The sequence below is a fragment of the Peromyscus maniculatus genome, chromosome 3, assembly GCF_049852395.1.
Source record: "Peromyscus maniculatus bairdii isolate BWxNUB_F1_BW_parent chromosome 3, HU_Pman_BW_mat_3.1, whole genome shotgun sequence".
Taxonomy (NCBI): domain Eukaryota; kingdom Metazoa; phylum Chordata; class Mammalia; order Rodentia; family Cricetidae; genus Peromyscus; species Peromyscus maniculatus.
The window spans coordinates 120,252,492-120,277,940 of NC_134854.1; the positions used below are offsets into that span (position 1 = coordinate 120,252,492).

The 25,449-nt window shown below is 42.3% G+C and overlaps 1 protein-coding gene across 8 annotated transcripts in view; it reads left to right on the top strand.

Annotated features, from left to right (window-relative positions):
- Window positions 1–25,449, top strand: part of Mitf (melanocyte inducing transcription factor) — a 221,250-nt gene that overhangs the window by 93,262 nt on the left and 102,539 nt on the right. The window lies entirely within an intron of this gene.

Genomic DNA, 25,449 nt, shown 5'->3' on the forward strand with positions numbered 1-25,449 from the left:
CATGACCTTAAGTCCTTTGGTTCTGACTTCAGAGAATGCTGGCTGTTGGGGTCAGACAAAGTGAGGATTGGCCACGCTGTTACAAATGAGCTTTGTAGTAATTACTGCTTAGATCATAAAATGCTGCTTTCCCACTGGATGTCAATGCTCCTTTTCATTACAGTGCTAGAGACAAAATCATGTGATGATTTTTTTTTTTTAAGTTTAACTATAACCATGTTTGAAAGGCAGTTTTCATTTTGTGGCTTTTTTTTTCCCTTCCCCCTTTCCGGTGTCTAGTGCAGCCAAGGATTTTATCTTCTTGTATCTCTTTGACACTCTACTGAGTAATGGATTCTGAGCTACTTTCTCAATAGAGGAGCCTAGTTTCATCCTTAGCCATGGCTGGATGTTCTCCCTCCCTACTTCCTCTCCAGCTCAAGGAGGTCACTAGGGACCCAAGACATGGCTGTACCCAATGGCTTATGCAAATGATAGTGGCATCTGAATGGAAGCTCATTTGGGACGTCGTCATCTCGATTCCCATTGACTAATATTCAGTCTCTCCAAAGGGAGCATGAGCCTGTAAATACAGAGCTGTTTCCATAAAGATCCATACATAGGTTAAAAAAAATGTAAGGGAACTTCATTGATATTTTAACAAATGAAAATATTTACACGAGGGCTTTTACAAAGGAAAGCCCTGACTTTCTAGTGCTGAGGGTCTCACATGAACACATTTGCATCCTCTAGACACAGGAGCCCTGAGCCAAGGGCTGTGGGAAGTTGTGCCTCTTGCCTCTCTGGGGTATCAGTAGTTCTTAGGTGTTTACAGAGACACAGATGTGTCTGTACTTCAGCTGGTCAATAACTGAGGTGCTCTCTCATGCTGATATCAAAACATACAATGGAGCAGAGCATGAAAAGAGACACTTGGCTGTACTCAGGGTGGCTTTAGATCACCCCTGGACATTGCCACTACCTGTCCTTGAGAAGATGGTCCTGCCTTCCCTGTCCTTGACTGTAAGTAAGGTGGGCTTTGGTAGAAACTTCTTGAACACAGCCACTTTAGAAAAGTTGCTGTGGGCCTAAGGGGGAGTCCTGGGGTGTCTGCAAGAGTTACTGGCTGGGCTCATCTGGACACTGCATCCATCCTGTCATACACAGAGATGCTTTGAGAGAGGCAGGGGTCTTGACCGAAGGCCATACTCCCAGGCAGATGTTGTTGGGATAATGAGGCATTGTCTTCATTGAGAGAAAGCATAGTCTCAAATGTGGAGGTAATGCTTGAAGGCACAAGGATGTAACTGTAATTTCCCAGTGTTCTTCCTTCCTCATTCTTAGACCACAACAGTGACTGACTGAACAGCATACTCTTAAATAGGAGAGAAATCAAGTATAATTTCAGAGCTGGCAAATATATGAATGGGTTGCCAACTCTATTTTTATTATTTTTATTTTTGGAGCAAGGTCTCCTGTTGCCCAAGGTGGACTCCAATTTACTATGTAAATGAGGGTGCTCTTGAACCTCTGACTTCTGGCTCTCTTACCTTTGCCTCTTTAATGCTGGAATTACAGTCTTGTACTACCGCATACAGTTTATGGATGTTGGAAATCAAACCCAAGGCTTTGTGCATGCTAGGCCAGCACTCTGGCAATTATGCTACATTTCCAGCCTTTCCAGGTTTTTTTTTTTTAACTTCATCTTGCAGCCTTTATTTCTAATTAGTTCTTAGTGTCTTATCTAAAAATGATACATGGAAAACCCCATGCAGCTTTTAATGCTAAGTTGTGTGTCATATTTAGGAAATTTAACTTAGAAGAAGGAGAATCAGGCTTAAATATAACACTCCCATATTATATGTAATCATACAAATACATATATATGTTAATAGCTGTATATATGTCCATAGCTATATATCTTTCCACATAATTTATTAAACCCTTAAGTACACACACACACACACACACACACACACACACACACACTCAAAATAACCATGCTGGAAGAAGAAAAAAGGAAGGAAAATAGTAGTTAGTCATCCTGACATTTTAATGTGTGTACTTACTACTTAAAAATATTCCGATGCAGCTTTGCTTTATGCAGTTAATTTTGGGGGTACAGCGTTTTAGACGGCGACAGACAAAAGGGCAGGAGGCAGTTGTTAACGCTGTAATTTGCAGAAGCTTAATAATACAAGTCCATTTTCTTTTCTGAATGTGCTATTTATATAATTTGTATTTTTAACAAATCTTAGAACTAGAATGAAAATAGTAATTAATCTAAAGAGTAAAAAAAAAATGTTAGCGCGAGAACAAATCTGGAAACTAAGAAATCCTCTTGGTTAAGCCCACTCCGCTGAACACTCTTGTTTGTGTCACAGAGTCTGACACTGAGCAGATAACATATGCTCAGTTAATATCCAGAGGGTGGCTCATCTGGGTAGCACTGCGCTTTCTTCTCAGGAAAGCAGGCTACACTTAGAAGTCGCAGTTTGGTTGTAAAACTGAGTTAAGAGAAACAGAATAAATAGTTTAAGCCGCCATCGAAGACCATTGGAGACACAGTGCCTATAGCAGGACACACAGAAAAGGGACAGAGTGAGAGTTGAGAGTGTTTGCATGTGGGGATGATAACCCAGGTCAATTTTTTTTTTCCTATTTTGTTTGCTTTCATTTCCTACAGTGAGCAAACACACGGTTTGGGGTGGTGCTTTTGTGACATATAGCAGACTTACTTATAAGCGTATTTAACACATTCTTTCTTAAACTGAGTCAATGAACTCACAAAAACTTGAACCAGTGCCTGTTCGTATCTCATTTCTTTTGGTTGAGCTTGCCTTCTAGCAAAATTCATATTAAAAATAATACTTTGTATAGATTACTAGTTCAATCAGTTATGCTCTAGCACAACACACTTGAAAAAATTATTTTTGATCTTATGTGTGTGTTTGTACCCATGCGAGTTTATGTGTGTGCATGCCAGTAGTCATGGAGGCCAGAGAATTTGTCGGATCCCCTAGTTCTGGAGTTACTGGCAACCGTGAACATCCTCATGTGTGGGTCCTTTCTCTGCAAGAGTAATATGGGCTCCTAACTGGTAAGTCATCAAAGCCCTGTAGCCCCATACACATATTTTTAAAAAAGTCACCATCCTGTGCAAAACCATGCATAGACATTTGCAAGGTGTATAGCTAAAATCAAACTAGAAGTATAATATTAAAAATCTTTCAGAAAAAAAGAGAAGATAGGAGCCTAATGAAAATAGTTGCTCTATTTATGCTTGTTAATCAGTTAAGCAATGTAACAAACACAATACACTTGGCATTTGGTCTTGACTATGACCTAGATGTTGTCTATGAGTGTGGCCTCAGGTAATTTGTTACAGAGCCATACAAGTCAACTTATCTGGAGTTGGGCGTGGTGTGTATACCATGTGTGGTAAACTGAGGCAGCTGGTGTGTGTTTACACTGTGCATCTGTGCTTTCTGTACGGCCTGATGGGTGCAATGTCCTGTGGTCACCTAGTGGTTCTTGTGGGCAGACCCACATTCCTTGGGTTAGTCTGCTGTTCTCTGATACTTGTGCTGGAACAATGCATTTCCCAAGCAACACCGGAATAGAACGGACTGCATGTGATGGAGATGAAATTTAACAGTACTTGTTCTAGCTGTGATAAGAGCCTGGTTTGAAACCAGCCTCCCCATCATTACTCATTATTTCAAGGCTTGCATGAAGCATCCCTGTGTGGTACTCCACTCCACCATGCTTTAGTTCATGACCCGAACAGACAACAGAGCAGCAGCATTCTTAGGGAGACATTCAGCCCTGCTCCTGTATTCTCCCTTGGCATGTAACTGGAGACCTGCCAAACTCTGCAGCTTTCCACACTCAGTTCCATTACCAGATGGGCTGTCCAGTCAAGCAAATGGCCTTGAACTTGAAACACCATCAGATAATGCACTCCAGGTCCTTGTCTGGAAGTTTAACCTTGATCATAGCGCAGCTCAGTCCTTATAAAGGCTGCCATGAAAACATGAAGTTTATGCATTGTTATCTCAAAGAAAGAAGTTCCCATTTTGGGACCCTACTTCTCATACTGGGTTGCCTTGCACAGCCTTAATGCAAGGGGAGGAGCTTAGCCCTAGGCAACTTTGATATGCCATGTTTTGTTGATGTCCTTGGAAGGCCTACCCCTTTCTGAACAGAAACAGCAGAGGAGTGGATTGGGGAGGGGCAGATGGGAGGTATTGGGGGAGAGAATGGGAGAAGAGGAGGAAGGGGAAACTTCGTTAGGGATGTAAAAATAAATAGATTTCATTTAAAAAAAAAGAAAGAAAGAGGTTCCCCTGTTCCTCTTGAATACCTTATTACAAAGAAGGGAGAAAAGTGTGTCATTTGAAACGTTTAAGGAAAGTCTGAGGATTTTATAAGTAACAAAAGCGATCACTTAAGGGAAATCTATTGCACAATCTGTGCCTGAAGTCATCCAGATGAACAGAGATTTTGATCATGAGATCCGCCAGAGATATCTCCCCTACCTGCCCACCACTTATGTAACTTAAACTAAATTCCATTTAGCATTATGCCTCTAGCCCCATTACAAGAAGATCAGTACAAGGTAGGGATTTATAATGCTGGTTATGTGTGGTGCCTGCCTTGTGGGTTTTACACTGACCTCTTTATGACTGTTGGGAGAAGTGTCCCTAGCTTCAATACCGCAAATGACTGTGTTTCTGAACAGCTTTGGCCTTTGCTTCCATGGGTATTGTTAGTCATACCACTGATGCTGTCCTCTTCCTCTTCATGGCCGCAGACTTCTTTGCTCTGACCCACACATTGGAAAACAAAAACGACCCAAAAGAAAAATCACTTGCCAACCCGGGAATGAAGTTTCCCACCAGTGTATTTGAATGATCAGCATTTAATTCAAACACCAGATCTGGCCACATTGAACTCGCATCTCCATGGAGACTGTGGGGTCCAGTGAAGAAGTAATGCCCTTTCCCTAATATAGAATAGGCTGTCTCCAGTTAGCTAATTCCCTTTGCCTCATCCTAGAGGAGGCCGGACTCATGTGTCCTCTGGCTTAGAAAGCCAGTACTACTACTTTCTGCCTTTGTTCTTTTATCTTGGGACATTACAGACTCTTTTTCATCAAATTCTTTCAAGTCTTTTAAGAAGAAATGAGTAGAAATAAGCAGAAATAGGAAACTGACTTTGTTCTCCCAGACATTTTGTTTGTACTTTGCCTGGTAAGTTCTGAAGCATTTCAGTGTTTTTCCTGTGACCTCTTTTTGAGCATACTTGATTCTAGTACCATTGAAGAGTTGGCATTTTTTGTGCATTTATTTTGCAAGTCCACACAATTATAAATGTGTGGTTTCCTTCCTGCCTTGCATCCCTGCTTCCTCCCCACCCCACCCCCTTCATCCTTCCTTCCCTCTCTCATGCATTCTCCAGTCCTTACAGAGACTAAATACACGGGAGTTCGTTTATTAAGCAATGCTTTTATTAAGGATCAGGCCTGCCAATGATTGCATTGGTGTTAGGGATAGAACAGTGAATAAAATGGACTAGAATGTGTGGTGTGTCAGAGATCACAGGCTGTCAGGAATGGGGTGAAAACCAAACCAAACAACCAAGCAAGCAAACAAAAACAAGAGATTTCTGATCGAGGCTAATGGGTTAGGCCTCAGTGTTTCAGTTTCTTCTGATCAGAGTTCTGAATTAACAGTAGAGAACTGTACAGACATCTATGGAGGGGCACTGTGGTCCAGAGGGACAGAGGCAAGGGTAAAACCCTCCCTTGGAGGAGGAAGCATCCTGGGTCTGGCCCAAGATGTCTCTTTTATTCTGCATGCTGCCTCCATGAAGACTATCAGGAGAAAGGCCTCTGGTGTCGATACCACATTTAATCATGCTTCAACACAGCCTTGGCTTTTTGACCTGGCAGTATTGGCTTATACTCTCTGGACCACGTCTGAGAACTTACTTCACCCTTGAAGGCCACATTTTTCTTGCTGGTTTCCGCTCTGGTCCAACTTTGGTCATTGGCCCTTTATAAGTGGTTAGTAAATATTTGTGCAATTAAAGAATGAGCATCAAGAGTTTTAGAAGAATAGCAAGGTTCTCTGAAGCAGAGTTCACTAAGCTATGTTCTCACAAATGTAGGTAAAGCCTTTTCTTTTGATCCATAGTCAGGGCCATTATCTATTGGGCCACTGACTTACCCACAAGGTCCTTTTCTTTGGTGATGTTTGCAGTTTTTATACTTAGCAAGAAACACGTACTAATAATAAACAAGGACTTGTCATCCAAGTAAGGGCCCTGAGGGTCTCCACTAGGGCGCTAGGGTTGGGAGTGCATCCTCCAGGTTCACCCACTTATTTGGGCATGCTCTAGAACAGTGGGAGCTAGACTGAGGCAGACTGTATCGTTCTTTTCTATCTGTTGTTTGCCATTTGTTTATCTCAGCTTCCAGCACAGAACTTGTGAGCTGGGAGTGAGAACCTAACACATACTGAAGAATAACCAGGATTTGAGTGTGGTCACTTTTATAGAGTGACATTGTGTCCACCCTGGAAAACTACTGTATGTTCTGTAATAGTCTTCTAAGGACACCTCAGAACCAGGGAAGACTAGATGTCTAAGTGGACATGAAGGCCAGGCCTTCCTAATGCATATGTCACACATTCCTTGCCTTAACTCCTTAGTTTTTAATCTCTTTATGCACAGGGAAACTGAGATCCAGATTGGTGAGGACAGAGCCTCGTTTAATTGTAACCATTGTGTTTCCAGTTCTTAGTCTTAGCAAAGAAAATTTGTGGAACTTAAGAGTGAGAAGAATTCTCAGGACCAATGGAGTCTTGATGGGGTTAGCAGCCTCCTTTCCTGCTGTATGCCCTTGGGGACCTCCGGTGTGACTGGTGTCAGGTGGAGAGGAAGGTCTGTTTCGTAGTGCATCCTTTTTTGGTTTTTCTGAATGCACCCCAAAGACTGCTTTGGCTCCATGACTTGAGACTGTGAGACTTCACCTGGGCTTCTACAAAAACATTTGCGAATTTCTTCTTCAGAGAAATCCTTGCTTTGGCTGTGATAAGACACTGGTATTTTATAATTATTCCATTCCAATCTCCACATGGTGTTCAGCTTGTCAGCCCATTCCTTCTCGTTCTCAGCCAAAGATGCTAACAATTTTATCCTCTGGCCACTCCTTCTCTCTGTCCCGGTGTCAGGAACAGATTCCTCTCCTTGCCCTAGAACAATCAGATTTTCTGCTTATTTTCATTGTTAACAGAGTTGAGCTCATTAACTTCCCTGTTTTTTCAGGAACACAGATTAAAAGCAGAGAGGGAAGGTTGGTGGATGCACAATAGTCACTCGGGTTACAGAGGCTCTTTGGAATCCTTGCACTCCCCTTTCATGTGTATGCATTGAATCAAGGGGGCATGGTGATTTTTGTAGATCATGTCTGTGTAGATGAAAGAGATAAGCAGGTCAAACCCAGCTAACTTTCTGGGGAAGATGACATGGCTGAGTCTTCTCATTACTTCTTTTTTCCCTAGCTTGCTCTATGGCAGTGTTGCTCTGGCAGATATTGGCTGGCCATGGAACATTTGAAAGAGCAAGGGTCTCATGAATGTTCTGTGTGTCACCATGGCTGAAGAGTCAAAACAAATCATCCTTGTAGTCAGAAGTTTTCCTGTGTCCCTTCCAGTCCACAGACACTCAGACCCAAATAAACACACAGAGGCTTATATTAATTCAAACTGCTCAGCCATTATTAGCTCAGGCTTACCACTAACTAGCTCTTACACTTAAACGCAGCCCATTTCTGTTAATCTATATGTCTCCATGTGTCTTGTGGCTTTACCTGTGTGCCATTACATGCTGCTCCCTGGATGGCAGGCTAAAGTCTCCCGATTCAGCCTTCCTCTTCCCAGAATTCTCCTTGTCTGCTTATCCCACCTATGCTTCCTGCCTGGCTACTGGCCAATCAGCATTTTATTAAACCAGTGTACAAAAGCATTATTCCACTACACATCCTCCATGTGTTTTCTCAAGTGCTCACGAGTAGATTCCAGCTTTTGTATCAGTCCTTTGATCACACTGTTAACTGAAAACAAACTATTGATGAAAACATAATGGTAAAGAGAAATTGGACAGACATTTGTGCCATTATTCTCTTGGTTCCCAGGGCATGCTCAGATGGTAACACACATTGGTAACTGAATGTGGAAAGTCTTCTAAAAAAATCACGTTCTCGAGTCTGCTTATGGGTGTGATGTTACTGACATAATCTCATTAGTTTTTAGTAGTGAAATCCATTTTCATTAAAGAGTAGGTACTGTGTTTTTAAGAGAACCTCACACAGATACCCCAAAGACTACCATAGTTTCCCCTCCTTTTGTGTACTGTTCACTTCATGCTTTTGTACTGATGAGAATAAATAATAAGGTGTGAGTTTCCAAGGAGAATATTTGGTAGTCTCCATTTACCTGGAAACTTTTTGGGCAAAGTGCCTTTGGATGTAGCAGGGAAGTGAGAGTTTTGGTGAGGCCCTGCCAGCCTCAGTCTATGGTTATGAGGCTGATGGTAGTGATGGTGTTTTAAATGAAAATGGCTACAGTGTATCCAACATTTACACTTGTCTGTTCCAAGTGTATAAGAGATAGTACTCCCTGTGCCGTGGCACAGCCTGTCAATGTGATTGTTCTTATTTCCATTTTGTAGATGAGGAACACAAAGGGGTTGACTAGTTTCCTGTTGGGTATACAGCTCCTGAGAGAGGGGAGGAGTTTTGGATGTGAAGCTCCTGTTACCTCCTGCTCACATCCCTTCCACAGGTCACAAACTCATGCCTCAGATATGTTTGAGTCTGTTACCTATTTCTCTGCTTCGCTCCTCTTTCTTCTCATATCTTTGCCTGGGGCTCGCTTGCCGGAATGCTTTTCAAAGGTCCCAGCTCTTTCCATCTTAGTCTCCGTGGATAGCTCTGTTTTCAAAACTTCTCTACCTTTTGAATTCCTGGCAGTGTACTGTCTCTACTCAAGTAATCCAGGGATTACCAACCTCCACTGAAAGTATTCAGTGAGTTTACCCTGCTTACATGTGCTCGAGTTTTCTCCGGAAAGTGGGGTCTATCAGTCTCAGAATAGTGATCCAAGAGGTGAAGAAACTGTTGTTGATAGCTCTCTTACAAATACGTATCCAGAGGCAAGGAACATGTCTTCTTCATAGTTCTTTCTGTAGATGGATTTAATAAGGATATAGTTTTAATTGTCTCGATAGATGATATATTTACTTATAGCCTGTGATTTAAAGAACATAGGATGTGGGTTCAACTGTCCTTGGGTTGACTTCCTGTTTCACAAGTAATCTCTCACAGCTACATTCTCTTCATTGAAAAAAGGACATCACAGTGATATAAAAGTTAAAGCATTGCTATTGAAGATTAAAATAAGGTGTACAGGGACATGCTTAGCGTGGAGGCTCATTGTGTACCCTCCATAAGCAACCACACTTACTACTACTGCTTCTGATTAAGTGTCTTTGAAAGGTCTTGAAGGAAGAAGTTGTCACAAATTTCCTTAGGACTCTCACAGACATAAAATGTCTTCATGTCATTCTTGAGTCTTAAAGGCTTTGAGCCACTATTGATCAAGTGACAGGCACAGGCAGCTATGACACTGAAATGACATTATCAGACATTCCCTTTCCCTGTGGTCATGACCCTGGCCCTACCATGACCCAGGCTTAACAGAAGGACACCCAAAATGCCATCTCATAGAACTGTTATTATGCTCTGTATACACTCTGCCCCCTAGGATTCAGACATATGCTTTTTATGTTTAAATCAACAGAAAAAAGTGCAGCTGTAGCCACTGTGATGCATAATTGTTGAAGTAGCCCTTTTTGTGGCATGCTCTCAGAGTCCCCAAGTGTCGGGTAGTCCTCTCTGCATTTCACAGGTGTGTGTGTGTGTATTAGGTCAGATAAAAGTCAGCAGCCACTGGGCATTATCACTTGCTGACACAGTAGTGATGAATAGTTGTACATAAATCAGGTTGTAAGCTTGTGGTAGTTCTGCCAAAAGGGCCATGTTGGCAAAAAGGAGCCATTGGGAAGCTGCCTGGGTGGGTGTTTCTGAACTCCACCTCAGTGATGTACACTCAACACAGAAAAGGTTGCTTATAGGCTCTGAACAGAATACGTTGTAAGCTGAAGTTTATTGATACCTGGTCAGGGCACCTTTCCTGTAGTTTGATCTTCCTTCCTTCCTTCCTTCCTTCCTTCCTTCCTTCCTTCCTTCCTTCCTTCCTTCCTTCCTTCCTTCCTTCCTCCCTCCCTCCCTCCCTCCCTCCCTCCCTCCCTCCCTCCCTCCCTCCCCCCTCTCCCTCCCTTCCTTCCTTCCTGCCTGCCTTCTTTTCTCTCTCTCTCCCCTCCACCACACTCCATCTCTCTCCCAGACAGGGTTTCTCTGTGTAAAAACCCTAGCTATCCTGGACCTCACTTTGTAGACCAGGCTGGCCTTGAACTCACAGAGATCCATCTGACCTTGCCTCCCGAGTGCATCCATCATTTCTTTGATCAGTTCTGTCATTTTGGTTGAATAATTGGCAAACACTCCTTTTCTCCCTAGTCTTCAAGAATGGATAGCTCCTTTATGACTGCTCCAGACTGGAAACCATCCCGAATGCCCATTCCCTTGTAAATGATCAACCAGTTATGGTTCCAGGGAAATCTAATTAGCAATTAAAAGCAATAGACTCTTGATATCTGTACCCTTGTGGGCAACTCTCGAATCCATTTGCCAAGGGGAAAACCCAGACTCCAGAGGCTGTATATATTTGGGGCTGGAGGTGTTGGTAAGGAACTTGTGTAGCACAAAGCCCCGAGTTTGACCCCTCAGCACTGCATAAACCACGTGTGGAGTTTCCCACCTATAATTCCACAGCTCCAGAATTGGAGGCAGGGGGATTAGTAGTTCAAGGTCATCCTTGGCTCTGTAAACTAGCAAATGGTTTCTGGGAGATAGTACTCCGGGGAGTTTTCATTTCCTCTGGGTCAGCATAAAGGAGTGTTGTTCTCACATCTTGACTGTGGGAATGACTGTTACTAGACTATACATTTCAAACCTTATAGAACCATATGCCAAGAAAAGGCATATTTTAATAACAATTGAATAATAAAAGTGGGGAAGATGGTAGCTGCTCAATGTGCTCATAAAGAAATGCTTTTGAAAGTATAATACATGTGATTTAAATTCTATAAATTTTATATAAGTGCCATAATTATTTACTGCCTAGTTGCAGTAATGCTTTGCTTCCTGGGGAACCTTAGAGGAAATTCTGATCCAGGAAGTCCATGACGTCTCACTGTCCTTTGATAAATAAGTCCAAGAAGCTATAAGGTAACTTTAGGCTATAAATTCTCTGATGGGGATGGGGTATTGGGGGAATACACATCAGTTAATATTAGTGGTTATTGTTGAGAAAGTAAGAAAAGTTTGTCCACAAATGATCCTGAAGAGACATTGGAGAAGAAAGAGATCGCTAAGTATTTGGAGGTTATTAAGAAAGTGAGGAAGGTTTGCCATCTTGAAGAATGGATTAGTTTTAAAGAATTTTTAGAGGACTGTTACTTGAACTATTACAGCCTATTGAAACATTTTTAGATCTTTAAATTTTATTTTATGGGTATGCATGTTTTCTTGCATGTATGTTTGTGCACTACATGTGTGCCCCTAGAGGCCAGAAGAGGTTATAAATCCTCTGAAAGTGGAGTTATGGACAGGTGTGAGCTGCCATGTGAGTTCTGGGGATTGAACCTGGGTCCTCTGCAAGAACAGCATTTGTCCTTAGCCACTGAGCCATCCCTCCAGCCTGAACCATAACATCTTATAGAAAGTATGCAAATCTTAAATTCACTTCCTGATCATTTTTAGCAGGTTACCAACACCCAGCCTGTGAATGGAGAAAGATGAGCACCCTTTTGGAACCCTCCATTACCCCTAACTCTAAATACCAACCCTCCCCTGATTTCCTTTTCGTATATGTTGTATCTACATGTCCATGTGGATGTGTACACATGTGTGTGCAGGTTCATGTGCATGTGAATGGATATATGTGAAGGTCAGAGGACAATGTCAAGTGTCTTCCTTAGTTGCTCTATGTGTTATTTCTTGAGGCAGGATCTCTCAGCTCATTGAGATGTAGCTAGAGCTCATTGACTTGGCTCGACTGTCTACCTGTCTCTGCCCGCTGCCTCCCAGGTGCCACAGTTACAGGTACACATTGCCCATGCCTAGCTTTTGTGTGTGTGCTGGAGATCTGAACTCAGGGCCTCATGTTTATGTGGCAGGCACCTCACCCACTGAATCACCTCTCTACCAGCGCCTTGCCCTGACTTCTAACCCTGCATATAAATGCTGTTCTGAGTTTTACTTAACTGTGCAAATAGAATCATACATTATGTCCTCCCACATCTGAATTATTTTGTTCATCTGTGTGTATGTGAATTCACCTCTTCTTTTAGGTGGTAATGGTAATTTGTGATATAGTGGCATCACCAAGTGTGGATTCTGGTATCCATGAGTTCTGTGGTGTGCTGCAGTTTTGAATGACTCTACTCTTGTCCCGTTTGGGTAGATGACAAGAACCATTTTCAAAAAGGCTTTGGATGAATTTGCACAATCAGCCAGGTGTGCCGTTGCTCTCTTCCCCACTCACACTGGTTAACACACCTGTCTTCCTTTGTTGAAGAGTGAGGAGACCTTGGGCCAGAAAGGGAGTGTGAGTACATGAAGGGTGTTCCTGGCAGCAGAGCGGCCTCAGTGAGCACGCACAGCCAGACTTAGAGCATGAGTGAGTTGCCCATGTTGATTGGAATCATTAAGTCTGGGAAGGTATGTTGGGCCTTGATTGGCAGGCTAAATAAAACACTTGAAATTCTTTTACTCTTTATCGGTAAGCCATTAATTGCCTGAGAACAGCAAACCCCTGCCCAGGAAGGGTTCTCTAGTCATAGGCAGGGAAGTTCCGCTGTCCAAGTCAGTGCTGAATCATGTCAGAATAACTGAGGAACGGTGAAACAGAAGGTGGACTGTGGCTGTGGCCAGATGAGGTGTGATAAATGCTGCTCCTTGGGAGGTGAGATATGTTTGACATGGTGGTGGTACCTTAGGTAGCTGTATGACATCACTGTTGTCCTTTCAACATCTCTAGTGACCAACACTTGCTATTTCCATTTCCCCTTTATCCTTACTCTCCTTTCTGGATTTAAATATATCCTCCCTTCCTTCATTCTTCCCTCCCTCCCTTCTCCTTCCCTCTCCTTCCCTCCCTCTCTCCCTCTTCCTTTCTTCCTTCCGTGGGGTCACACTGTAGTCCAAGATGACCTGGAATTTACTATTTAACCTAGGCTACCTTGAACTTATGGCAATCGTCTTGCTTCAGCCAAGGAGGTTATAGATATGAACCATCACACCAGTCTTATTATTAAATATACCTTACATTTAAAAAAGCATCAAAACCCATCAGTTTACTAAAGAATAATGAAACAAATATTTGTGAGCATTCCAGCCTTCTTAAATGTAGAACATACTCCCCACTGAGATAACTGTCCTGCTGAATACTGTCCTGACCACTCTTTTTTATTATTATTATTATTATTATTATTATTATTATTATTATTATTATAGTTTTCTGTCAATGGATCCAATCCTAGACAGTGCCTTAAACTTTCAGTTGTTGGAATCACATGACAGCAGTCTGTATGCCTTTTCTTTTTTCATTCAGTATTTGTTCTGACTATCCAGAGAGGATTATAGTCATGGCTCACTAGTGTGTCATGGTTCACTGTATGGCTCAGTTTAGTGACCTATTCCCTCTTTACCTTTAATTGCTGACACACTGACCCACATATTGTGGCACGTGTGATAGACTGAAGTTCATTCGCACACTATGTCCCACAGACCAAAAAGCTGTCCATAAACTCATTAAAACTTTTGGTTAATAATTTAATGTTTATAAAGACTTGGAAGGACTTTGTGTTCTGTGTGGGAGACACCTCCCCCTCCCCTCCCCTCCCTTTTTCCTTTCTCCTCCTTTACTTATGTCTCTGCATGGTAGGCATTGTGTGTATGAGTGCTTACACTGTAGAGGCACACATTATATGTGAGCATGAGTGCACATGTATGCATGCATATGTAAGTCTTGGCCCTGGGGAGTCTGTCTCGATCACTCTCTGCCTTATTCATTTCATCAGCTTCTCACTGAATCCAGGCCTCATCTATTCAGCTGGTCTGGAGAGCTTGCTTTAGAGACCCTGTATCACTGCCCCTTGGTATTTATGTGAGTGCTGATGATGGAAACCTGCTTTTCACTCTGCTGTGGCAATTGCTTCAGCAGCTGAGCCACCTCAGCCCAGACAAGTTTTCACATGTGTTTTCTTTGTAGTAGAGTTCTGGGAGCCACAGCATCTTCTGTGAGGCTGTTGCCTGTATTGCATTACAGCCAGCAGCACCCCTGGCCTTCTCTACCCACTGGTGCTGCTAGCAACCCCTCCTCATTTGAAAAATAATAATAAAAAAAAATGTCCCAAGGCTTTCGTCCCCAGAACCTGCGGGGGACAGAGTTTTCACTGCTTGAGAAGCATAGTTTTTAACCTTCTGCACTTAGAGAGGGAATCTTGGACTTCCCCTCCTGCCCCATCCCAGCCCCAGATGGGTGACTATGAGCAGGGATATTTTCTTTTGTCTTTGACAGTGGGCTTTTCTTGTCCTAGTCATCAGCCATATTCTGTTACAAGGAGCTCTTTCTGGGTTCTCATGGACCACAACAGGCCTCCCTTTTCCTGAATGCCCTCAAGCCTTCTTCACGTCCTCCTTTCTGTGAGACCACCATGCTGTCGTATTTATAAAAGCAAATAAAGGAGAGAAAATAAATTGTATGGTTTTTGGACTAGCCAGCTTAGAAGGTAATAATAAATACATATTAATAAAGTTACAATGCTGATGAATTATATGATGCCCATATGTGCAATGCACATATAGAACATTTACTTATTTTTCTCTGTATGGTTGTTTTACCTGCATGTAACCTGTGTACCATGTGTGGTGCCTGGTGCCCGAGGAGGCCAGAAGAAGACATTAGGTTCCTGAGCCTCGAATTATAGATGACTGTGAATCTCATGTAGGTGCTGAGAATGGAACCTTGGTCCTCTGGAACGGTAGCCAGTGCTTTTAGCCATCTCTCCAGCCCCTGAAATGCACATCTTACAGCACTGGTTCTTCGCTATGAACTTGAGTCGTGTTCCAGAAAGCATCCTGGCATCTCCAAAACATGCTTCATCAGTCATATGTAGCCAAAGATTGCTATGAAAGTAGCCCAGGACAAAACCCAAAAACTTATTTAAAAGATTTTAATTTTAAATTGTGTGTGTGTGTGTGTGTGTGTGTGTGTGTGTGTGTGTGTGTGTGTGCCTATGTGGGCATGTACATGTGAGTACAGAGATCTGTGAAGCCCAAAAGAGGCCTTTGGAACACCTGCAGCTGGAGTTAGAGGAAGTTGTGAGCTACCCTGGGGGGGGTGTCCCAGGAACCACCCAAAGGTCTTTGTAAGAGCAATATGTACTCCTCATTGCTGAGGTACCTCTCAGGCCCCCAGTCATCAACTCATTTAAAGTATTCTAAGTTTGTTTTTCTCAATTGTGTGGTTCTTGAGCAGGGAATTTATAGATAAGAATACTCTATTTCAGTGTCAAAAGGTTGACAAGACATTTTTACCTGCAAAATGAAGATTTGAAACATGGAAATTAAAAATATATTTAGAATTCACCCAGCTCTTCTAAAACTTTGTGTGCAAGTTCTCCCCACCCCTCACCCTTTCGGGTGCAACAGGAAGCCTGTCCACGAACCCCAAAGTATTATAAAGTTAGCTCCATCTAGTGTATGAAGGGGTTATATGGCTGAGGTGGGTGGGGACTATTTCTAGGAATGCCTTTTGATAAGTCATCATGGAACTAGAAGAATACAAACCAAGCCCAAACCCAACATTAACCACATGGATGTCACAGAAGGAGACACAGGCAGCAGAGGGGTCTTCATAGGCTAAACCATGCTCCCCAGTCCCCCTGACAGTCTGTCCTCACAGGCTTGCTGTCTTCCTCTCAGGACAGAGGTCCTGTGTCCAGACTCTGTCAGCACCACCGAGTGTCACGTCCACTGTGAAGCTCTAAGTCTTGCCTGGCAGGACCCTACATTTCCTGAATGGAATCCAGTCGGCAAGTGACACTCATTTTCCACTGTGGTGAGAGATTAGGGCTAAGCTCGCCTCTGGCGATATCAGAGCCCGGTATGGCTGGTTTATCTCACTGAAATTCTTCACGGCCGTCGGTGTCTCACTACAGCGCAGGAGGCCGTTATTTCCTGGCTCTGTTTAATTGTGTTTCCCCTGAAAGATTCTGGCACATCCTTCATTGCTCTCGGTGACTGTTTCTCAGACTGCCGCTCTTCCCTGCTAAGTTCATTTAGATACAGCCTAAGGCTTCAAATACTAAACATATTTCGAGAGGACGTTATAAAGTGTTTGGACACAAGTACAAGTATGTGTTAAGTGAATACAATGAAACTGAAGAAAATGTTTAGATTCTTTCAAGATCTGTAGTCTGAGACGGTGGGGGGCCTGAGCTTTCTGCTTAACAACAGGCGAGTGTTGAGAGGCGGAAACATTAGCATCAGAGACTTTTTCCTGAGATGAAAGAAATCTGAAAGGCCCCTTTCAGCGCGTGACTCCAGGGCTAGTTAATGTGGAGTCAGTGTGTCCGCATTTGAAACCGTCTTGAACCCCACACTTAGGAGACCTCGGTCAGGACTTACTGTCTTTTAGCTGTTCAGCTCTAAATTTCCAAAGACCGTGTTATCCCCACAAAACCATCTTGAATCGTTCTTTTCTGAGAATTTCTTCATACCTTTTCCCATTAACATGTGTAAATTGTATCATAGGTTCAGGAGCCTCTTTTATTTATAGTTAACACTGTACTTATTTGTTTCTGTAAGTGTGTGGCACAGCGTGTGTGTGTAGGTCAGGAGACAGCTTGCCCGTTGTCTTCCCAGACTGAATTTAGGTGCTCACGGGCAGGCTTCTCTACCTGCTGAGCAATCCAGCTCTGCTTCCTTTTTTTTTTTTTTTTTTTATCATTGCAACATCACATTTTTCTCAGTCCCCTGTTAAAGTAGATGATTTAAGGACAAGCAGTGTTTCTTTGTTTCCTTCTAGTAACTACCATTATTTTAACTCTTGATTGTTAGGAATGTTCAGGGAAGTCTGCCTAATGGTTTGTGTTGCTCTAGGAAGTCAGATCCTGGCTACAGGTGCTTTGTGAAAGCACCGTGTTAATGAATTAATCATTTAACACACTGCCCAGTGGCTGCTCAGTGTCTCCTTGGTGTGGAGGGAGTTGTTCATGGCTAGAGAATGGAGTGGGAAACACAACAGATATGGTCCATGCCTTCATGGAATGCAGAAGCCAGTGGAGGGCTGGGTTAGGGACAGGAATGAAGTGACTCCAGCCCCTGGCTCTAATTTTAGAACTGGTTTGCTTTTGTGATCCTTGAGTGGCTTTCAGAAACTCCAACCAGAGGACTATGGGTTGTTGAGTAGCAGGACCCAGATCTGGGCTTCATTCATGTGCTCAATTTTGGAAAGTCCCCTCACTTCCTGGTCCTCACTTCCTCTATTTAAATAGATTAAATCACTGTAAGGCGTGATCTGCAGATGTGAGAATTCTCCCTGTCTTTGTCTCTCCTACTTTTTTTCTTTTTAAAATGAACCAGAGACATGATCTCACGTACCCCCAACCCACCCCAGTTTTCCCAATTTCCTACTGACAGACCAAGAAATGAGAATACATTGGCCCAGAGTTAGGAATACCCAGAATACTGGACCCAGCGTTAGGAAGCAGACCTCTTTATTAATAGACATATATCACAGATAGTGAAGGTTATAGGCTATGCAATTCCCAAGCTGTCTCTTTAAGCTAATAAACGATTATTCACACAAACATTTCTTTTTAGACTCTAGTATCTGTGATATAATACTGACAGACATCAGTCTGTAACAAGTGCTCACGTTTTTTTTGTTGAACCAGTTAGCTTTAATAAGAATATTTTTTATTTTTCTACCTTTTTCATGATTTTGTTAGTATTATTTAAACATAAATCATCTTTTTGATATTGGAGGCCAGATGAACTTGGATTAATGTAACTATTATTTCCATGGCTCCAATATCTGAGCACTGTCAATGTTCAGTAACTTCACTGTAGAGGTAGGCATCTTTGCTGAGCACTAGATGTTTTAGAGTGTAAGGTTTAATATTTTAGAGCAAAGATACAATTTTTCCTTTATGACTCTTCATGGCAGTACTGTTTAAAATTATTCAGACTGTTAATTTAAAATATTGGTTATTTTAACTTTTACCGTCAACATAAATATATGCCTTGATTATAGGCAGGGCTCCCTAGAGTGTGAATTAGGTACAGAAAGCTAATATGTATCCAGCTTATTATGAGTGATTGGATTTAATCAACAGACAGGAAGGATTTCTGTGCAAATATTATTTTTCCCAATTTAAATCCTGTTTGCTCAGCATAACTGAAGCAGATGTCATTAGCACAAGAGTGAGTGTTGGAGCTACCTCAAACATTTGGGAAATGTGACTATTAACACCGATTCTGGGTAAGGTGACCTACGAGTACAGACAGTCCAGAGTGGTGTTTGGACCAGTTTTGAATCATACTAATTTTGCTATTTAAAGATAAGATTTTCCACTTGACCTTTAGTTTTATGTTTATATAGTAAAAATAAAAATTACAAACATAATTGACACACAGAGCCAGAGCAGAAGGCTTCTGCTAGAATTTCGTTTGCAGCTGAGATAGCCATTGAGAAGGCAGCTAGTTATCTGGTAGCAGAAGTTACAGAGAGCTACCACCATTGCAGGTCTTATCTGTCCATTGGGAATACTAAATCATACATTCATCTAGTCCTTCCTTTAGTTTTATTTTATTTTTATGTGTCTGAGTGTTTTGCATACATGTGTGTATTTGCTCTACATTGTGTTTGATGTCCATAGCATCTAGAAGGGGGCACTGAACCTGTAAAACTGGAGTTATGGATGATTGTGAGCTTCTTTGTGGGTGCGGAGACCCAAACAGGGTCCTCTGCTAGAGCATTGAGTGTTCTTAACCACTGAGCCATCTCTCTGGTCACATTGGCCCTTTCTTGGACTTACATATATTTTGGATACATAGAGCCACTTCAGGCACCAGGTTTGAAAAGTAGCTTTGCTTTTGTCTCTGAGTAGTGATTTTTCTTTGTTCTAGAATGCAGAGTTCTTAGCTGTTTGGTGTAACACTGCCTTTGAATTGTCGATCAGTGTTCTGAAACAGAGTTCCTGATTCTTAGGCGGCAGTGAGGGAATGCTATTTTCCAGGCACTCTGCTAAGTACTTTTCCTGCCATACCACATTTAAGTATCCCATTTGTTTCTAGGAATTAAATGACTTGCCCAGGGAAATCCATGCTGGGGGCAGGCCTGCTTCTGTGTCCACACTGAATAACTATACTGCGTATTCTTTAGTTGGCAAAATGCTGCTGTATTTGAGTCCAGCTTAGAGACAGCTACTAGTGTGTTTATAAAACAGTGGGCCGCTAAGAGATTTGTTGCTTATGGTTGAAACCACTGCTTTAGTTCCTGACCACACATCTTGTAACAACTGGTGTTTTTGCCATTCAGCGGCTTCCAGCCACCGTCCACTGTAGCATCGCGGTCTGTGAGACACAGCCCCTCTCTACTCCCTGCTCAGGTTTTTGTGCATGGATATCGTCTTGTACAGTGACCAGTGGTGGCTGCATTATTGCAGGAGCAGCATGTGCGTCTTCACAGAACCTAGAGGGTGTGCGTCAGGCATTTCACTTGGCCTTTTAATTCAATCAAGAAGCACGGTCAGCATGAGTCTGATGAGGCTGTTGCTAACATTTCCTGGTACGCTGCTTTACAGCGGATAGAAAGGAATAAAAGTGAACACCTAAGTCAGTAACAGAACCACTTCTGCTTCCCAAGTGGTATTCCCATTGGCGTATGTCAGCCACAGTGCTTTTATACATCTTACAAGGCTGGAGATGTGTTCATGAACAGCATCACCACGGACCCCCAGGAATGCACTGTGCCTTGACGTTTGATGGTCCTGCTGCCACTCCAGCCTGGTCTTACCACACAGCCTTCACGTATTGAAGCTGACTGATGGAAATGTCATGTTTTGGCACACAGCCTGTCGTGTGTAGACCAGAACACCTAGCTGGCCAGGTTGCCTTGCTTCTTTCTCTCCATCTCTTTCCCACTCTTCTGTGGATCATACGGGACTTAGGAGCAGTTCTGCAGCTTGATGTCCTGGCATGTCACTGGGAGTTGGGGGCAGAGGGAGGTGTGTTCACTTTCTTCAGCAACCAAGACCACAGCTGGGGCGGCTTGGGAAGCCACTTTGATAGCTGGATATTAGGATACTTTAAAACCCTGCAGGACTCTTACTTAGAAGGAACTGCTATTCTAGACGGTGGCGATGGAGGCACACTTCCCATTTTAGCCCTGATTGCCCTGAAAAGGGAGGCCGAGGGGTTCTGTGTTCTTATCTCTCCCTTTGTTTCCTTTCTTTTCATCCCCTCTGATTCCCTCCCTTTCCTCAGTACCCTGGCTGGCCTCAAACTCATGACTTTCCTTCTCAGCCTTTTTCCATCATTTTTAAAGCTACTAACAATAAAAGAGAAGTCCATGGTTTTTCTTTTAAGTATGTTAAGAGTTATAGAAGAGAACCATATTTTAAGGTTCTTCAGTAGAAGATTGTGTTATAAAGTCATTGTGAATCACTGGCCTCTCCACAATGGCCTCCTGTTTCTATTTACCTTACTCTGTAAGGTAAGTAAATGACATCTTACTAAACTTCTTATATGAAGGGATTATCGAAGTAGCATAATCACCCCAGGGCCCCCAGCTCCCTGTCTTCTCACCCTCTTGGCATACATGGCAGATACTGGCAGATTGATGGTGTAGGGGCAACAGAGATATGCTGAGGACTGTGGAAGGTGCACTGTGGGTTTTATTACCACAGCATTAGCTGTCTTGGATGACCTAAGGCTTTCACTAAACATTCAAAGCATGTCCATGGGAATTTGTAGTGGATCCTTTACAGAGTTCAAAGGTACCAGCAAGTTTTATTCAGCAAATAAAGAGAGCTTATGTTCTTTGGTATTTTCCTGCCTTCTGTAGAGATGACTTATACAGAGTATATTATATGACTATATCTATACAACAATAGTACAAATACCTATTGCCATCTATTAATAGCAGATGGCCTAGTCACCATTGATGCCAGGATAGGTATTTTTTAAGTGTACCCTAAGAGAGAAAATGAAAGCGTTGGAGCTAATGGATTAATTTGCTGTGTTGATGATTAAAGAAAAGACCCAAATTGATATTTAAAATATTTCTCCCATCACTACTTGCTTAAAAATTCCCCACAGACAGACAATGAGACCTCTGTCTGTGCATTGCCTTTTTATACTTAGGACAGAATTTTCTAAACCTTTTTTTTTTTATAATTTACGTTTTTAATTAGCTGAGTGCATAAGTATTTTCTACACAATTTCTTAATAACGATGGGATATTTGTAAATCAGATTTACCTGCAGTAACCTGAGTCTCCTCTGGATCATCTTCTCAGCCTTGAAGGGCTTCTCTGGGTGCCAGGGACGCAGAGCTGTCTTCCAGAGGATGCTGCTATATCATTAAGGTAGCGAGATCTGCTCTTGGAAGGAGAAAAAAATAGAAACAAGATAGGAGAGATAAAGTGATGGAGTGGTGCTGGGCAGTTATTTCGGCAGAGAAGTAGTCATTAAAAATTTCCTGTAGTCATGCTGTGATGCTTTCAATACAACTGCAGTTCCAGCTCCTATGACGCCCTACTCAAGTATTTTATCTCCAAAAAGAAGTTGTGCTTAGCCCCTCTAAAGCCTCCACATAAAGAATGTACAATTGAGCGTCCTATTTATGGCAGCGAGTTCCTTTCTAATTATTTAAATGCTCTCATCAAATCTACTCAATTCGTCTTTCCTGAGTGACTTTCATTTGTGGGAGTCATTTGTCCGTCCTTCCTCCAACAGACCCAGAAAATATTTGTCCAGCACTTGTACCGAGACTAAATCATGTACACACACACACACACACACACACACACACACACACACACACACACACCAATAAAAGAAGCATAAAGGATTCTGCCTGCTAAAATGATTACAAGTTTGACCAAGAGCTATCAAATAAAGAGGTCAGCACCACTTGCTGAGAGAATTAAACCCAGAAGTGGATGATTCTCTGTTAGGAGAGGTGAAGTCATGCCTGAGGAAGAGATACCTACAGAAACTGCACGCCTTTAATCCTAGTGCTATGGAGGCAGAGGCAGGCAGATTTCTGTGAGTTCCAGGACAGCCAGAGCTATGTAGAGAGACCCTGTCTCAATAAAACAAAACAAAATAACAACAAATCTCATGTGCAGGGGAGAGGGAGTCAACCTGGGAGGATCCTTGAGTGGTGTGTGTAGAGGGCTCTGTGTGATCTTCCTCACCTCCTTTTGATAGAGTGGCTTGTGTGAACCATGAGAGCAGGGTGTCTCCCATCCCACAGCAGTAGGAACAGTGTCTACTATACAGAGATACAATATGGGCATCAATAGATGTTCAAGGCAGAGGGCCCCTGGGAGGGATCTGGCCTTTCCCAACATGAAAGCTAGATGGTGTAGGGGTGACAGAGATGTGCCAAGGATTGTGGAAGCTTCACTGTGGGTTTTATTACCACAGTATTACTCGTCTTGGATGACCTAAGGCTTTCACTACACATTCAAAACATGTCCAAGGGAATTTGTAGTGGATCCTTTATAGTTTTATTCAGCAAATAAAGAGAACTTACGTTCTTCAGTATTTTCCTGCCTTCTGTAGATATGACTTATATAGGGTATATTACATATGACTATCTCTACATTATCCTTATTTATTTTTATTTTATGTGGATGGATGTTTTGCTTGCATGTATGTCCAAACTCCACTTGATTGCCTGGTGTCCATGACGTCAGAGAAGGGCATCAGATCTTCTGGGACTGGAGTTACAGATGGATGTGAGTCACTAGGCCGGTGCTGGGAATCAAACCTGGGTCCTTTGGAAGAGCAGTCAATGCTCTTAGTGGCTGAGCCACCTCTCAACCTCCCTCTCTATCATATTGAATCATATCAGATCATATTTATTATATATTAGTGGTTTCCATGTTGAATTCTAAGATATAGATATCCAAGTAGAAGTGTCTCATTGATTTATTTGCTTCAGAAAGAATCCTTGCTTGACACTGGTATTTTTAGGATCTGTTCTTTTTTTTGCTATTTAAGGGGATAATGTAAGTAGAAGGTGCCCTGAGTACCTTTGATGAGGACAAGTATGGAAGCCATTGCCTGGGGTAGCAACCAGGTGTTTGTAGATGAAACAGATACTTTCTACATTGTATGTCAGTGGTAGTCATGGGTCCCTGTGGCTTATGGCACACAGTAAACACTCAATTGCTGTTGTCTGGCTAGGGAGTTCATTAAGAAGAGCTGTGACTTTCAGAAGAAAGAGGTGTGCTTTGGGGACAGTGATCATTCAGTCTCCAAAGAAAATAAGAATTGTGAGCTTTGATAAGGCAGTGGCTTTGCTTTTCTTGAGCTCCAGTGTAGACAGGATAACAAGTGAAGCCTCTTATCTCCTCTTTGTTGTGATTGGATTTTTCCTTCCCCAGAGATCGCAGTGTAGCTCGCAAGGAAAAGCTGGCTGTCATGTGGATCCCTGACTGTTTTAAATTCCATTTTAGTTAAGGCCCAGTTTTTGAAAGGTCACTAAGGTTTCTGATGATTCCGGTTGATTTACTGCAATTTAGGACAAGGAGGAATAACTCTTATTTGAAAAGAATTAGTATGTAGGTAATAATTTTATTCTGCTTTCTTTGTTTTATCCTCCATATATATGTATGTATATATATATATATATATATGTATATATATGTATATATATATATACTTCCATTCATTTTTTTAAAAATATAGTTCAAGTATATGTGTGTTTATGTGTGTGTGTGTACATGCATACTTATATGCATGTACAAATGTTTACAAACTCAGGATATAAATAGAGATTATACAAGTATGTTTGATGAAGTTGTTAACAAGATTAACTTATGTATATGTGGGACAGGAAGATGGCTTAGTGATTATGGGTGCATACTATTCTTGCAAAAGATTCAAGTTTGTCTGCCAGCATCCACCTTGAGTGGTTGTCAACTGCCTACAACCACAGCCCTAGGGGATCCAACACCTTCTTCTGGACTCTGTGGTCACCTGCATTCATATATGTGTGTGCATTCACATATGCATGCATAGACATAATTAGAATAAAATTTTATTTTTCTTTGTGTGTGTTTGTATAAGTGGATTGCACTCGCGTGTACATATACACATGCCTGTGTATGTACAGAAGTCATAAAATGACATCAAGTACCATCTTGTATATTCCTTTTGAGACACAGTTGCTCCCTAAATATGGGGCTTTTGTTTTCTCCTCAGTGATGAAAGCCATCAAGGCCTAGAGATGCTCCTGTCTCTCCTGCCTTTTGAGCTTCAGTTATAAATGTTCAGAAGTCACTGGGCTTGTTAAATGGGTGCTGGGAGCCAAACTCCGGTCCTAATGATTGTGCATCAAGCACCCTTTAAAACATAATAAAAAAGATGGCATTTCATCTCCCCCCTCCCCCCCGCCGCTCCCCCGTGTGTGTGTGTGTGTGTGTGTGTGTGTGTGTGTGTGTGTGTGTATGTGTGTGTGTGTGTAGACACGTCTGTCATATTAATACACACATGCAGATAAGAAGACAATTTTGAGAAGCCATTTCTTACCTTCCACCTCATTGTTTCTGATGCTGTGTGTGCAATGAACTCCAGACTAGCTGGCCCACCAATTTCTGGCCACTTGCCTTGTCCATACCCTCCTATCTTCCCATAGTGGTGCTAGAATTACAGATGTCTGCCATTACAGCTGAATTTTGATATGGCTTCAGGGATTGAATTTAGGTCATCAGCTTTAGGCAGCAAGCCCCTTTTTACTTTTCTAAGTCAGAACTCACTTTGTAACCTTAGCTGGCCAGGATGGAACTCACTGTGCAGATCAGGTTGGCCTTGAACTCATAAGATCCACCTGCTTCTGCCCCCTGAGTTCTATAATTAAGGGTATACATGACCACCCCTGGCTTGGCTGATTTTACTCACTGAGCCATGTCCTCAGCAGATAGCAAGCACTCTTCATTACTGATCCTTCTCTGCAGCCCCCAATACATTATAGAT